Source organism: Petaurus breviceps, unplaced genomic scaffold (genome assembly GCF_028583685.1).
Source record: "Petaurus breviceps papuanus isolate PSGF00001 unplaced genomic scaffold, PetGlider_PUasm1.0 175, whole genome shotgun sequence".
Classification (NCBI taxonomy): domain Eukaryota; kingdom Metazoa; phylum Chordata; class Mammalia; order Diprotodontia; family Petauridae; genus Petaurus; species Petaurus breviceps.
In genome coordinates this window covers 13,337,061-13,351,968 of record NW_027185764.1, presented here as the reverse complement: position 1 = coordinate 13,351,968, position 14,908 = coordinate 13,337,061, and the positions used below count along the sequence as shown (strand labels likewise).

Genomic DNA, 14,908 nt, shown 5'->3' with positions numbered 1-14,908 from the left:
GCAGAGTCAAGGTGAAAATGAAGTATAGTCAGCAGTCACACCAATTGTCTCATGTTGTAATGTTTTAATATCAACCTTCTAAAAGAGTGTAATAGTAATTATAGGTTTCTGATCCATGTTTAAATCTTTGTTGATATGTACTTGTGAATCTTGTTGTTTAAACATTTCTTTTGTGTGGAGTATATAAATAGCTGTCCTATACCTGATTTACATTGTATCTTGAGTATCTTTCTTTTCCCTCTTTATGAATGACCCTAGACATGAGCCAAACATGTGCTTTAAGGGATTCTCCCCAGAGTTTTGGGGTTGAGGGTGTTAGAGCTAGAGAATTAAAGAAAAAGAGCCTGACCCTGCTCTTTATGGATCTCTTTCACATGACAATCCTTCAGATATTTGAAGACAGTTAATATGTTCCCCCTAAGTTTTCTTTTCTCCCAAGACTAGTCCAGAGGTAGGGACCCCTTAGAGGAGAGAGGGTGAGTGTTTCAATTCACCTGAACTCAACAGTGTTTTCTGTTGTTACATATGGTCTCCTGATTCTCCCATTGTTCTTACTCCTTTTTTGTCTTGCTTATTGCCTCCCTTTTTTCTTGCTCTTAACTATAGGTACTTCTCAACGTTCCATGCTCTGGCTTATGTTTTTTTTTCTTCTTTAACTTCAGCTTACACAGATTTGATCTACTTTAGCTTCAACTTTCACTTTTTCATGGTTAAAATTCAAACATACATTTTAAATACTGATTTGCCACAGCTGAACTACTGTCCTTCATTACCACTTGCTTATTGAATAATTCTACTTTCTATTTTCTTAATGGCACCCACCATTTCCTCAGTCATCCAGGCTGGAAACTAAGATTCTGCCTGGGAAGAAGCCATATCATGAAGGATGGGAGACTCTCAAGAATGAAATTTTGATGACCAATTCCAATGGTTTCCAGGGTAACTATTCCAAAGACAGGGAAAAACAGGAGTTATTTCACTGTTGTTTCAAAAACAGAAGTCAATGAAGAGATTGATGTGACTGCATAGTGTTCTCACCAGTCAACCTAAATGTAAAAAAAAAATAAGGGTGGAAAGATATAGATAGATGTACACATGTACATATACACATGCATAGACATGCACACACAGCACATGTGTAGGTACATGTGTACACACGTGTTATATATAAGTATCCATATATTATAACTTATTTTCATGTTGGTGCTTAGGTGAGAGGAGATGATGATAACTGAAAAAGAGACACGAGGTGCTCCATTTTGCTTCTGCTGCTGCTGTCTCTGCCAGGGAGAATGACCTTTAGACTGGAAAGCATAGAACAAAAAGGGGTTGTTTTTTTGTTTGTCCTTTGTTCTTGAAGAGGGCCATGACATCAGGGAGGTGATGCCATGACGTGTAAGTGAATTGGATTTAAGTGAGGCAGGGCTCTGCAAAGTCATCAGCCTCACTATCTCCTCCGGAGCCATCTGGGTGCAGTAGCTAGAAATAGACCAGGACAACTGGTTGATAACCAAAGTGAGTAAGGATATAATAAGCTGCCCTTGATGAATTCAAGTCACCTGGCCTGGATGAACTACATCCTGAGGTATTGAAGTAACTGGCAGATATATGATTCTTGAGCCATCATTGATGATAGTTGAATGACTGTGGAGAATTGAAAAAGTAACACAGGACTGGAGACAAGACAAATGTCTCAATTTGATGGGGAGCGGGGAGGAGGAAGACAGAAGAGACTGCAACTGTAGGCCCATAAGTCGGACTTCAGTGCCTGAGAAAATTCTAGAATGAATCATTTAAGAGCTGTCTAAGCAGGCACAGATTGTGGGCCAGGTATGTCAGCACATGCTTTATGCTTGCCTATGAAAAGATGGTTAATGAACATCCAGAAAAAGAAACAGTAATTACAAAGAGCCAGTATGGCTTCATCAAGAACAAGTAATGCCAGATTAACCTTGTTTCATTATTTGACAGAGCTATTAAACTACTAAACCTATGATTTTCATTTCCTAGTCCTTTTTAACCTTAGTACCTTCCATGTATATTTATTTTATCTTGTATTAATTTTATTAATTTGTGCTGTATATATTTTGTTCTCACAGTTCTTTACATATCACCTCCCCCATTTGATTTGTAAACCTCTTGAGGGTAGAGATTGTTTTGTGCCTTACTTTGTATCCCCCGTAGCTTAGCACAGTACCTGGCATATAGTAGAGACTTATTAAATTCTAGTTTAATAGCTACTGTTATTACTAGTTGACTGTCAGTAGATCTAGTTTACCTAGATTTTAGCAAAGCATTTGATAAAGTATCTCATTATTCTTGTAGAAAAGATAGAGAAATGTAGAAAAGATGGATTTGGTCCATTGACCAGCTGAATGGTCATACTCAAAAAGTAGTTGTTAATGGATCACAGTAAATTTAGAACTCTCCAGTGGAGTACTCCAGGAATCTGTACTGTTTAACATTTTTATCAATGACTTGAATAAAGGATTAGATAGCATGTCCAGTGAATATGTAGATGATCTAAAGCTGAGAGAGATAGTTAATACATTGTATCATAGAATCAAAATCCAAAGACTTTGACATGCCAAAAGATTGGACTCAAACTAAGCAGATGCCATTCAATAGGAATAAATGTAAATTCTTATACTTGGGTTCAAAAAATCAGCTTCACTAGTATAAGGTAATAGAAACATAGACAATAATTTGTCAAATTCACTATGAGTCAGCAGCTGATGTGATCTCAAATGAAGGGAGGAATAGCTTTGAAGAATGATGAAGTGAAAGTCTTTCTGTCTTCTGCCCTAATCATGCCACATCTGAAGTACTATGTTAACTTCTTGATGACTTAGTTTAAGAAGGATGTTGAGAAGCTGGAGAGTATCCAGAAAAGAGCAAGGAGGAGGGGAAAGAATCTTCAATTCATGTTATACAATAAAAACAAAAGTTGAAGGAACTGAGAATGTTTACCCTGGAGAAAAGGAAACTTTGGGGTGGGGGTGGGTGGGAAGGAGCAGATGGGGAAAACAAACAAGACATTTATTCTATCTTACTCTAGAAGGAAGAACTTGGAGCAATGATAGGGATCTAGTTACAAAAACTATTTAGTTTTCCCATCAGGAAAAACTTCCTAAAAATTAGTTGTTCAAAAGTGGAATGCACTTCCTAAGAAGTAGGGGCATCCCTTTCATTGGAAAATAGAGGCTATATGACAACTTGTTAAATATGTTAGGGGTCCCTTTTGGTTATGAGTTGAATTAAATTGCCATTGAGATTCTCTTTAAAATTCTGTGGTTCTGTAGAGGCTTTGAGTTATTTCCTACTCTTCCTCCTTCTTTGTTACCACATTTATCCAATTAGTCACCAAACTTTGTTGATTCTTCCTTCAAAATGTCTCCTCCCATTGAAGACTTATATGAAATCATTCAGAGTGAAGTGAGCAGAGCCAGAACATTGTGCAAAGTAACAGCAATATTGTAAGGATGATGAACTGTGGAAGACACGGCTACTTAGATCAAGACAATCATCCAAGACAATTCCAAAGAACCCATGATGGAAAGTTGCTATCCATCTCCAGAAAGAGAACTGATAAACTCTGAACACAAACTGAAGCAAACTTTTAAAAAAAATTATTTCCATATTTTTCTTTGTAACATGGCTAATTTGGAAATGTGTCTTGCGTGACTTCACATGTATAATCGATATCAAACTGCTTGACTTCTCAAAGAGGAGTGAGTTGAGACGGAGAGAATTTGGAACTCAAAATTTTTTAAAATGCTAAAGATTTCTTTATATGTAATTGGTAAATATTTTACAAAATAAATAAAATATGTTTTAAAACAAAAGCAAAACAAAAAAAGGTCTCCTCTCTTTTTTCCAGTCCTGCTGCCATTACCCAAGGTCAAACTCATTGGCATTACTGAAATAGATGTCTAATTTCAGCCCATGCCTGCAGTCTCTACCCCCCCCCCCAAATCATGTATGACATAAAGTAATCTTCTAGATTCATCCCCTTTGATATGCCATTCATGGTTAAAACCTTTCAAAGTCTGTCTCATTACACACATACACACACGCATACACACATACACACACACACACACACACCAATAAAGTAAAATCTTCTTACCTTTGCATTCAAGACTTTTAGCATTCTTGCTCCCACCTAAGAGGGTGAAATCCCCTGGATCCTACTTTTACCTATTGTAATGAACTAGAGCAAGTCACATTATTGCCCCTGGATTTCACTTTCCTACAGAAAGAGAAGAATATTGAAGGTTCCAGTAAACCCAACTGGTGCTATCCAATAGAAAGCTACAGACTTCCCAGCAACATAGTGATTGTTTCCCCTACCAACACAGGTCAGACCACCCCAGATAACTTTGTTTCCAATTATACCCCCTCCAATAACTTTGTTTTCATGACCATCTTGGCTAACTTTTAACACATAACTTAAAATTTTAAAATGTTTTAAGTTCATAAGCGTTCTGGATTTCTTCTTTTTGGTAGCACAAATGTATGGGCCCCTTTCATTTGCGGCTGGGCATTAAACTAATTCTTTTAAAAAAATGTTTCAAGAGATGGGCTAGATGCTTTGATGTTCTTTCGTTCCTAGGAATTATCTGCATTTCTAATCATATCTCCCATTGATCTTCTTTGTGACTGCTCTAGCCAGTACAACAGGTGTCCTCACTATCCTTGAAAAGCACCCAGTGTTTTCTTCCTAGTCTTGCTCAGTTCCCACCTCCCTTCCCCCCCAATCCTGCTTACTTTATCTCCCTACTCATTCTTCCCCACTATTACAAACCAGACATTTTCTCAAGTCCCTTTTTACTAGACCACTCCAGGCTACAGCAATCTTTGTTTTTTGTTATCTGCCATTCAGTTGCCAACCTGTCCTTCCTGCAAGCCAGACACTAAGTTTTTCATGGGTTTTGGTACAAAAATAAAGAGCCATCATCTCCTCCTGCTTTTGCCACAGGGATCAGGGATCAGAATCAGGACCCTATACTTGTTTGTTTTTGTCCCTAATCTTGTAGCTGAATCTGGATGTACCAAACCTCTCGAAGCACCACCCAGAAAGGGGATTGTATTTTCTATAAAGTCTATCTCAAGAACTTCAAAGCTTCTGCTGAGTCCTGGATAGAGTCAGCCCCACCCTAAACATTCTCCCCCACCCTAAACATTCTCCCACACCCTGAATGGGAGAGGTCTTGCAAAGGCTCATTCACTCACTCCTACTTCTTCAAAGTCCTAGGGCTTTGAAATGAAGTGATGTTTAGAGGAAGAGGTTTCTCTGGATGACTGTCCCAAAGCAGGGAGATCCTCATTTCATTAGGTAGGTGGAATTGAAAGGCCCTGTAAATGATACTCAATTTCCTTTGACTCGGTTCTTTTAGAAGCATTCACTTATACAACCAGGGAGCAGCTTAGGTGTAACTCCACACACACCAGGAGGGGGAAAACACTAGACCATTCTTCCAGGAATAAAGTGAGACAATCAAATCCCAGAGATCTTTCCTGGAGAATCATAAAAACGAATGAAATACTCTCTCTGAAGCAACCTTCTCACTTCCAATGAGAGGGAAGAAAACCCATTAGTTCTCTTCCTTTGAGGGGAACTCAATTTCACAGAGACTCATACCTAATATTTGACTTCCCAGGTGCTGGATTGCTAAAGCAGGAGGGAAGGGGTGCTTCCCCCGTGGGCTAGGGGAAAGAGGGGAAGAGAAAGTAAAGGGTCCCCAAATAGTCTGAGTAGATTACAGCACCCTGGCAGCAGTTTGGTAGAGGCCCAACTACCCTCCCGTCAATCATCCATTCCAAAGGTCATGAAGACTGGGAGTGGGGATGAGGAGAAAGAATCCTCTTCAAGTCCTAAGGAACAGTTGTAATAGAGACAAAAGAGGTGTCTCCTCTTCTTTCCCCACCCCAATCCCCCTTTTTTTTTTTTTGGCAAACATGTTTTTCCATTACTGCACATCTCCCTGACACGTGTTATTTTTTCCCTCTCGCCTCCAAGCTCACTCCCATTCTCCCCTCTGATCACACTGTTTATTTCTCTCCTGCCTTTATCGCAGCCCTGGTCTCTTCTAATCTTCTCTCTTGCTGTGCTGACGTCACGGTGAAACCTCCCAGATTTTCCTTTCACATACCAACTACACACGTTTCTCTTCAAACCCCTGCCAACAAACAGCCTGTGCGAGAGGACGGGGCTGCTTTCAAGGTAAGCTTAGACAAGGGCAGGAAGCGGGGGGAGGAGGGGTAAGACTGGGGGAACAGTCTGACAACTTCTCGCCTCTGTGTGCTGTTGCATCAAATGGGCAGAAGACTGGCTGAGGGAGGGAGTAAGGGGCTCAGATTGGATTTCTGATCAATAGATGTGGGGAGGGAGAGAGAAGAATCAAAATGTCAGAGACTCCAGCGGAAAGGAGGCAGGCTGCCGAAGAAGAGCTTAGTGGAGAAATTAAAACACTATTCCTTAGGGATGGATTAACTCCAGACGTGGGATCCCTCGCTGGAAATGCGTGAGAACTAGTTTAAGTTATATTAACTCCATCGTAAGGGCAAAGATGAGAGCAGACAGAAGTGATCCGCAAATACAATTGGGGGCTGGGGGCTAGAAGACATTTGAATGTAGGTTGGGAGGTGTGAATGGGTTGGTTGGGTTTTTTTCCCTTTTCCCAGTCTGAAGTTAGAAGGCAACTAGTTGGTCAAGGTGATGCCCTCCAGAGCCCTGAGAGAGGCAACTTGAGTTCAGCGGGGCATGCCGGTTAAAGGCAGGTGCTACTGTTCAAACTAGGGATGCAGGCGGTTTGCTCTCTTGGCTGGGAGGAGCACGGATGCTCCTCGCCCTGGCCCAAGCTGAGCAGGATAGCCTGGTTTTTTCCCCAAGGAAACGTCTAAGGGCAGATTACTCTCCCAACGAGCTGCCTCGTTCTGCCCTCTCCCCCTCCCCCAGTCTCGTGCTTGTTTGGGCTCTCGGGGCTCTGCTGCAGTGCACCCATGTCTTTTGAACAACTGTCGGGAAAGGGCTCCCAAATTCCCGGTGTGTGTGTGTGTGTGTGTGCTTGTGTGTGCTTGTGTGTCGGAGAGCAGCAGACAGAAGAGATTCGGAGAAGGGGCAGGGGCTGCTGGCTGGCTAGTAGAGTAGCTTGGAAAACACGGCAGCTGCCCGGAAAATCATAGCAATCCCACGCTGTGGGGGGAGAGGGGAGGCTTTCCCAAGGGAGGAGGGGGATGCCCCTGGCACAACTAAGACCTTCTCACAGAGATACTGCAGTTGGTGCTTTTGAAAAAGCCTGGATGCTAATACACAGTGAATTGTAAGAAGGGGTGGGGCGGCAGATTCCAGAATTGGGGCCAAAGAAACCCCCAAAGACGCCTACTTGCGAGCCACACCCCGGAATGGAGAGATCCACGGAAATACCAGTTACTTTTTGAAAGGTCCCCAGGCAGAAATGAAATACTTTGGACAGAAGGTAAGGCGAGTTTGTGTTTTTTTTTTTTTTTTTTAAGCTAGATTAGAATGGAGGGCTCTTTGGTGCAGTGCTGTGGTTTGGTTCCCACCCCCCCCCAACTTCAGAGGACCAGAATTGTCAAGCTTAGGGAAACCCTGAAGTTGTGGATGTTTTGGAAATTCAAGGGGGCTCAGCCAGGGGAGGGAGAGGAGGAATTAGGGCAGGCTAAGGATACTTTGAAACCCTCCCCAGCTTTGAGATAGCCAAGTTCAGAGGGAAGAAAAGGGACACTTACTTATGTGATACAGAGGGAATGGGGATCAGTTGGTGTGTGTGTGTCTGTCTGTGTGAGATAAATCTTCAAGATGAGAGGGAACAGGCAGCAAAAGAGACTTAGATTAGAGCTCTAATTTAAAATAATAATAGTAATAAAGACCTTCTTGGGTTAATATTGGAGCCAGTGGCAAAGGGTGCCTAGGAAATCTCTTTCTCTGAAGATATGTGAAAATGGGATAATTTTCATTTGCCTGGGATGTGGCTAAGTGTGGTCTTGTCTGAGGGTAGAGGAGGTGGAATATATAAATAAATATCTTTTCAAGGTCCCTTCCAATCAGGAGATTCTGTGTCTGATTGGAAAAGGCAGAAACAAATCTCATGCAAGTCAACATTGTTTGTTTATTGCAGATTAGGTTGATTTTGATATCCATTTTCTTCCTCCTTCCCCTCTCCCCTATACACAAGTGAAAATTTCAAAATCAGAAAAACAAGGGAAATTTTAGTTTCTAAAGGGAGATAAACTTTTAAAATGCTGCAAAAGATGAACAAATGCCCTCCCTTGCTTCTCCTGCTAGGATGATAATGTTGAAAGGAGTGAGGTTCAGTGGTTAGAGTTAAGAAAAATAATAGTGGAAATTTTCTGCAAACATTTACTGAGAGCACAGCCAATCTGTCTATGTGACCTTGGAGAGGTCCATTTAATCTTTCTATTTCCTTTCTTATTCTTCTGAGTATTTCATCCCCAAACACTTAAACCTCTTTCTGTATGTGGCATCTTCACAAAATCCTGTGACTGTCTATAAGTGCTTGGAAATCCCTCTGTGAATAGCTTTATGCAGCTGCAATGATATTTTCAAAGCTCAATCAGAATAAATTGTTAAAAAAGAAACAGTGTGATTTCTTTGTCTGGAGGCTGGGGCATCTGTCTAGTCATATGGGGAAGAGCAAAGTGACCCAAGCTATGGTGATTCAAAACAACTCGACCTTGATTTCCTACCCAATGATGCACTTCCTTTATTGCAGTGAAGTGACAGTCCCTGCCCCTGGTGTACCCCATGCTAGGCACGTAGAACATCCAAGGATGGGTGTTCCAAATCTTTCTTGAAAAGGAGACAATCAGAGAACAGGATCCCCTCTGCATAATAAAATGATGGAAAAGTTGGCCTGAAGAAAAAAGTTTGCCAATGACTTGGATGCAAAGATAGGCTCAAACCAGAGACAACATTTTCTACCTTATATGATGCCAATGAAGTGATTCAGTCAAAAACAAACCAGCATTATAGATAAGAATTTTCTAGCAGTTTTCAAAGGAGCAATATGCAAATAGTGGCCAGGAACAGCCAAGAGTGGCTTGGATTCTTTAGAACACAAGCTCCATATTGGAAATTCCCATTTTCTATTCAGTTCTCTAATGCAAACACCATCCTCCCACAGCCATTTCCAAGATAAATAGGCTGGTGTGGAGCAGAGACAGCAGGTAAATTGTCCCACCCCTGACTGTGAGCACAGACAAACACAAATATATCTCCCAGAGGACCTACCCAAGCCCAGAACAGTGTCTGGCAAAGAGAAAGTCTTTATATTCACAACAGATCCAGCATCTGTTTCAATCTGACAAACGGTTTCCTGGAGAAATGACCTGGCAAGATAAGAGGTTCAGGCAGTCTGTGATAGCAAGAGGATTTTCCTTAATGACCAAGATCAGTTGTGATCATAGCCCCTTTGGAAAGATCTAGACAAGTCTCTGGTTCCCTGAGGCTTGGGAGCAGAGCAAAGCCTGCATTGAATATATTAGTCCTAGACGTGAAAGGACTGAGGCAGGCTGTGGTGACCCAGGAGGCTCGTCCACACAGACCACTATAGCCGGACAACTTGTTTTCTTAAAACACTGTGGGCTGGCACTTTGGCATGCTCGGAGGTATTTCTCTTTCCAACAGGTACTTTTTCTCTGTCAACATTTCTTTAGGAAGAGTCCAGTGGATCAAAGCTGTCACCTTCAGCTTCAGCCTCCTAAGTACTCAGTCCTACACAGACAGTCATAGAACCAGGGCTGACAGGATTTTAGAGACCATCTAAGTCCAAATCCCTCACTTTATAGAGGAGGAACCAAAGCTCAGGGAGCATATGGGATTTGCCCAAGGTCCCAGAAGTGCTAAGTGCCAAAGGTGGGCTTTGTCCTTTGATTGCCACCAGAATCTTTCTGTTGTTCCATCCTACCTCCCCATCAGCTAACTCACCTAACACGTCCATTCCAAATTAGCGCTTCTTAGGGGACGGCTAGGTGGCGCAGTGAATAGAGCACCAGCCCTGGAGTCAGGAGAACTTGAGTTCAAATTTGGCGGCAAACACATACTAGCTGTGTGACCTCGGGCAAGTCACTTAACCCCAATTGCCCAGCCAAATAAAATAAAATAAACAAATTAGTGCTTCCTTCAGAGGGCTCTGGGCTTCTCAGCCCAGGTGGCTAATTGATTGAGCATTCTTCATCCCACTGAATCACTTCGTTGGTATCATATATGGTAGAACCTATTGTCTCTAATTTGAGCACTCTGCTCAAATGCATCCAAGCCATTGGAACATTTTTTTCTTCAGGCCAACTTTTCCATCTTTATTTTATTATGCAGAGGGGAACCTGTTCTCTGCTCTTTGTGAGCAGAGTGGGATCTTTAGAGCTGAGTGACATGTGGAACTGACTTTTCCCTTCCTATGACTGGTTCAGTGAATGTTGCTTATTTTACTTTGTGACTGTCCCGTTCACACATCAGTGCTCATCGTCTTGTATTGTGAATGTTATGACCAACTTTCCAGAGAACAAAAGACCAGAAATGCAGACAGCTTTGAAAATACTAGTCTAGAGTTCATAGTATGTGTGTACGTTACAGTTTGGAACATGACTTTTCGGAGTAGAAAAACTACTTTGCAGGAGTCTTTAGCTAATGATGGAAATCTGAGGGTAGAAAAGTGTGTGTTAACAGAGTGTGTAACTAGGAATTCTTTTCTCTAGAGCAAAAAAGAGTTGGGAGGGAAGGAACAGCACAGTTAGACTGTTAGAACCAACAGTTCGCATGTTGGTTGAGCTATTTGGCAGTGGCACAGCTGGCTCATAGATCATAGGTACAATCACACTAGGGAAGGGTCTGAGGGGGCAACAAGGGATCCGAGTTGTATTGTTAGGCAGCAGAAGACCATGGAGAGTGTCAGAACAGTTGTCTGTTTGAAAGAACTGGGTGCCTCCCTCCCACATCAGCACCCTGAGGCAAGGCCCAAGGTACCCTGTTCTAGTTATAGTTTCATTGGCAGTGAAGTCCCTGAACAAAACTGAGGAAAGGAAATGACTGTTCACATCATTCGCTTTCCCCTGGACATCCTGGAAAACTTCAGAAAGGCAATTAGCAATTTAAAGATCTTTGAGGTAAGGCCTCAAAATCTTCTCCTACAGTCTACTGATTGGAGATTTGACATTTGGCATCCCATGATCTTGAATTACCTATAATATCACCTGGGCAATTAGGTAGGTGGCACAGTGGATAGAGCCCCGGGCCTAGAGTCAGGAAGATTTGAGTTCACATATGGCCTCAGTCTCTTACTAGCTTTGTGATCCTGGGCAAGTCAATTATCCCTGTTTGGTTCAGTCTCTTCATCTATAAAATGAGCTGGAGAAGGAAGTAGCAAACCACTCCAGTATCTGCCAAGAAAACCCCAAATGGGGTCATGGATAGTCAGACACAACTGAAATGACTGAACAATAGAAATCACCAGTGGTTGTGTCATACCATCAGCCTTTTTTCTTTTTCTTGAAAGTCCATGATAAACAGGCAGACTCTTTAAGTATCCAAACCAACCTGTATTATTTCTTGTTTCTTATGTACCCATCAATTATGGTGCTGCTATCATCCCCAAATCTGGCTGCCCTAGAGAACACTAGTGGATTCCATGAGAGAATGTTGTGGTCTAAAGAGAATAATTTTGAGGTTTACTTTTGATGGTAGAGGGAATAACTTGTAGTTGGCTAAAATACTAGGATAATGATTTTGTCAGTTGTGATGAGACGGTACTCGATTCAGCACAACTGAGGTGCATTTAAACGTAGGGTCCTGTTGATAGCAGGGATGCATGAGCAACATTTGTGTTACCCATCTCCAGAAATAAAGATTGAGTGAATAGAGCACCAGCCCTGGAGTCGGGAGGACCTGAGTTCAAATCCGACCTCAGACACTTCACACAAAAACTAGCTGTGTGACCTTGGGCAAGTCAACTCCAATTGTCCTACCTTCCCCCCAGCCAAAAAAAAAATAGAGATTGAATTGTCACATATATGTAGGATCATAACATGAGAGATGTAGAGCTGGAGGGGCCCTAAGGGACCTTAGGACAAGCCCAGAGGAGAAAAGGGAGAGTCCGTGAAGTTAAGTGACCTCCTGCAGGGTCACACAGGTAGTAGGTGGCCCACTGGGATTCAAAATCAGATCTCCTGGCTCCAAAGCCAGTGTTCTTCCCACTGCACAAACACAGTTTCCAAATGTGTAAAAGGAAAATTTAAGTATCTATAGACTGTGTTTGAGTCAGGCTTGTCTGAAATGGAATGAGAAGAGGCTTGGTAAAGTAATAATAATAATATTTGAAATACTATATGGTTGAAATAAATATGCAGTGGATAGAACACTAGGCCTGGAGTAAGGAAGACCCGAGCTCAGATCTGGCCCCAGACACTTATTAGCTGTGTGACCCTGGGCAAGTCACTTAACCCTTTTTGCCTCAGATTCCTCATCTGTCAAATGATCTGGAGAAGGAAATGGCAAACTGCTCCAGTATCTTTGCTGGGGGTTTTCTCATGGAGAGTCGGATATGACTGAAACAACCAAACAACACCATACATATGATTATTATATACTATATCACATTTTATACATAATATACATAAATATATGTATATATGATTACTATATACTATTATCAGATATATCATATCATGTATAATATATACACATACACATATATAAATATAAATGTATATGTGTATGTGTGTGTGTGTATCTCTCTCAATGGGATCTTCTCTTTCAGAGAAAAGGTTCCAATGCATTGGGATAAAACTGTCCTCCCAGCACATGTATAAGGTATTAAGGGCAAGCATTTATAAAGAGGTAAAATAGGCTTACACAGCCAAGTCCAAAGCCAGGGAAATTCCCAGTCCAACATGCTTCCAGGACCATGAAAAGAGTCACCTGGCATTCCCTGAATTCCTCTCTATTACAAACATGTATGGGGGGGGCAGACAATCTATGGGGCAAATATGTATGTACCTACAGGTTTTACTCCTTGAGCTGACCCAACCTGGTCTGGGAAGATGTGTCCAATTCCTTTTAATCTTTTCTTATTTTTTTTTTTTGTTAGCATCACTTCTAGTCTGTTTCTTTAATATTTCCTGGTCCCAACCATATGGGCACCAACTTGTCTGCCCCCTTCCCATTCTACCTTCTGTCAAACAATCTTACTGCTAATCATAAATTAGCACTCTCAAACGCCACATTTACATCATGCATTCAGGAGATGGTTCCGTCTATGGTGAAAAGGAGCCTACACAATTTACATTCAAGTGAGATTATTCATCATATTGCATAACATTATGATGACCATATTGACTCCAAATGTCTTCCCCCCCCCCTTTGAGGATATGTTTCCCTATTTCACCCAGAGAGGAATTAGAGTGGCCTTCATGGTCCTGATCACACTTCTGATCATCATGGAAGCTTTGACATGTTCCATTTCTGACCTGGACCAATTTACCCCTCCTTAGGCAGCCTGGTGCCTCCTCCCCTCCCCCCACACCCAGCTCCTGTGGGGGGTTTACCATATTGGTGCAACACTTTGTGCAAACACTCAATTGGCTTTAGCACTAATGTGGCACAGAACTCCCAACCTTAGGCAATCTATTGGCCTCTCCACGCAGCAGGGATTACAGATACAGGCCATTATGTCCAGCCAAATGTCAATTTAAAATAGAGTCTTCTTATATTCCCAGGCTATTCTATGCCTTAGGGTCTTGGACAGGAACTTATGTTGCAGATAGGTAGGGACAAGCCTCCAGCTGTTCAGTTTTGGGTGACATCTGCTAGCCTATTCCACAGGGGCTGCCACCTCCTTTCTGTCAAGGTCTCACTGTGGCCAGGATGGAATCTGGTGTGCCTATGGAAGGGCAGTGGGCAGTTTCTCAGCAATAAGAGATCCCAGAAGAGAGGATACCAGGGAATCCAAGTCCAAAGGAGAATATAAGATCAGAACCAGGGCTCGAAATCAAGCTGGATAAGATGAATGGATATGCTGGGACTAGTGTGCTGTGGTGATGCATGCCTTTAATTCCTGGCTCTGGAATGTCGGATGCTGGGAAGTCTGAGGCTTTTGGACTTCTTGAGCTTTGGAGTTCAGAGTTTCAGTAGATCTAGCCAGTTAAATGTCCCTACTAAATCTAGCACCAATATGGGAAGCCCCCAGGAGGTGGGGTGGGACACCAGGCCATCTAAGGAGGGGTGACTCAACCCAAATCAGAAACAGTGGGTCAAAGCTGCTATGTCAATCATAGTACAATTGGCCCATGAATGGTTGCTGCATTTCCAGCCTAGGTGAGATGGGGGGGGGGGGGGAAGGGTGAAGATGAATTGGTAAAAGAAGTAAAAGTCAAAACCAGATGATATAAGTAATAAGAGAAAATGGAAAGATGCTAAGGAACATTGCTTGCTTCTACACACTTATGTAATGTAATGCCAAAAGAAGGCAACTTCCCAGGTTCAAAATACCAGCATAGGTGCTCTCTATTTTATTCAGTAACAAACCCAGAACAGAGAAGATCAAAACATGACATCATTCAAAATACAGTATTTACTAAGTATGATTAAATAATCTCCAAGTACTACCCCACCCCAGGACCTTCCAATCATTCAATCAATTACAAAGTCTCTGTTCTAAATACTTCTCCACCCCTAGGCTATACCTTAATTAAGTCCACCACAAAGCCCCTCTTCTCAAATGGAGATTAGTTTCCAAACATAAGTAAAATACATTCATTTGCTCAACCATAGAACACAAAAAGGTCAAAAGTTCCCCACCCCTGGATCACAATTGAATCTACCCCAGAGTTACATCAAGTTTAAACACAGCACTTAATACCCAAATGGAGG

The 14,908-nt window shown here is 42.0% G+C and overlaps 1 protein-coding gene across 3 annotated transcripts in view; it reads left to right on the top strand.

The window, feature by feature from the left end:
• The first annotated feature begins 5,229 nt into the window (after nucleotides 1-5,229).
• AMZ1 (archaelysin family metallopeptidase 1) overlaps nucleotides 5,230-14,908 on the top strand; it is a 50,182-nt gene continuing 40,503 nt past the window's right edge. Inside the window, exons 1-2 of one of the 3 annotated variants that reach the window (XM_069084773.1) lie at nucleotides 5,230-5,338; nucleotides 6,081-6,226. The gene's annotated coding sequence lies outside the window, so the exon portion shown is untranslated. The other 2 variants (XM_069084774.1, XM_069084772.1) reach the window with 2 other exon arrangements.